The sequence below is a fragment of the Bombus pyrosoma genome, linkage group LG17, assembly GCF_014825855.1.
Source record: "Bombus pyrosoma isolate SC7728 linkage group LG17, ASM1482585v1, whole genome shotgun sequence".
Taxonomy (NCBI): Eukaryota; Metazoa; Arthropoda; class Insecta; order Hymenoptera; family Apidae; genus Bombus; species Bombus pyrosoma.
In genome coordinates this window covers 4,408,001-4,409,203 of record NC_057786.1, presented here as the reverse complement: position 1 = coordinate 4,409,203, position 1,203 = coordinate 4,408,001, and the positions used below count along the sequence as shown (strand labels likewise).

The 1,203-nt window shown below is 39.2% G+C and overlaps 1 protein-coding gene and 1 pseudogene across 1 annotated transcript in view; both read right to left on the bottom strand.

Moving 5' to 3' along the window:
* Window positions 1-1,203, bottom strand: part of LOC122577091 — a 238,994-nt pseudogene that overhangs the window by 123,295 nt on the left and 114,496 nt on the right.
* LOC122576921 (putative fatty acyl-CoA reductase CG5065) overlaps window positions 1-1,203 on the bottom strand; it is a 17,075-nt gene that overhangs the window by 15,092 nt on the left and 780 nt on the right. The gene's annotated exons all lie outside the window — the stretch shown is intronic.

Below are 1,203 nucleotides of genomic sequence, written 5' to 3'. Positions count from 1 at the left end.
TATAGCTGTATCGTCCGCGAATGTCAGTATTTTGCTATTGGTAGTTGTTGGTATGTTGGCCGTGTATAATGTGTATAGTATTGGTCCTAGGACGCTTCCTTGCGGAACCCCAGCCTTGATGTCTTTAACTTCAGAGTATGTGTCCTTGATTTTTATTACGAAGGTTCTGCTGTTTAAGTAGGATTTTATTAATTGGTATGTTTGCTCCGGGAATTGTTTTCTGATTGTTTGTAGCAGACTTTCATGGTTTATTTTGTCAAATGCTTTCTCGATGTCCATAAAGAGGGCTGTACAGTATTGTTTGTTTTCTAATGCTAGTACTATTTCATTGATGAGCCTGTGCATTTGCTCTATCGTGGAGTGTTTGTTTCTGAATCCAAATTGGTGATCTGGTACTAATTTTTCCTTCTCAATTATTGGTTTTAGGCGGGCGTATATTATTTTTTTTAGGATTTTTGAAAACACGGGAAGTAGCGATATTGGTCTGTAGGATGCTGCTTGGTGTGGATCTTTGCCTGGTTTAGGTAGCATTATGATCCGTGCTAGTTTCCATAGTTTAGGGTAGTATTGGATTCTTAGTATTGCATTGTATATTATTGTCATTAGTCGTATCGCTTTTGGACCAATTATACTTGGCCGCACTATCGCAACTGGCAGATCTTTGCACTTGCTTGCTACAATCTGCTCTGCTAAATTCTTACTGAATGTGTATGTGTTTGGATAAGTTTTTAAAATCTTTTTCTCTATTTGGTTGATGGACGTTTTATCGAATTTGTCGATCACCTCTAAAGGTTTCAAGCTCGTGTTGCAAAGTCAATAATAAGTGAACATATCTTAACGCTATAATGACAAATATAATATTCGTAAGCCATGGAACAACGTTTGCGTATAACTTATTCTTACGTATAAACTTTTTCCCCAATCTCGTATAGATTCGCATTATTAAAAGCTGTGCTGACGTGACGAAGCTAATCGGATGCCTCAGATCGTTCGAAAGTTCGATCACACGAGCAGTACCCTTCGTATTGACATTAACAGCCACGTGCAACGGCTCGTCGAATCTCGCAGTGGCCGCGACGTGAAACACTATGTTTACTTTCTCTAACAGTAGATTTCTATCTTCTCGCAAAAGACTTAAATCCGGCAGACTCACGTCACCTTTCACGGGGTAAACTTTGCTCGAAACCGAGGGATGTTTCGCTT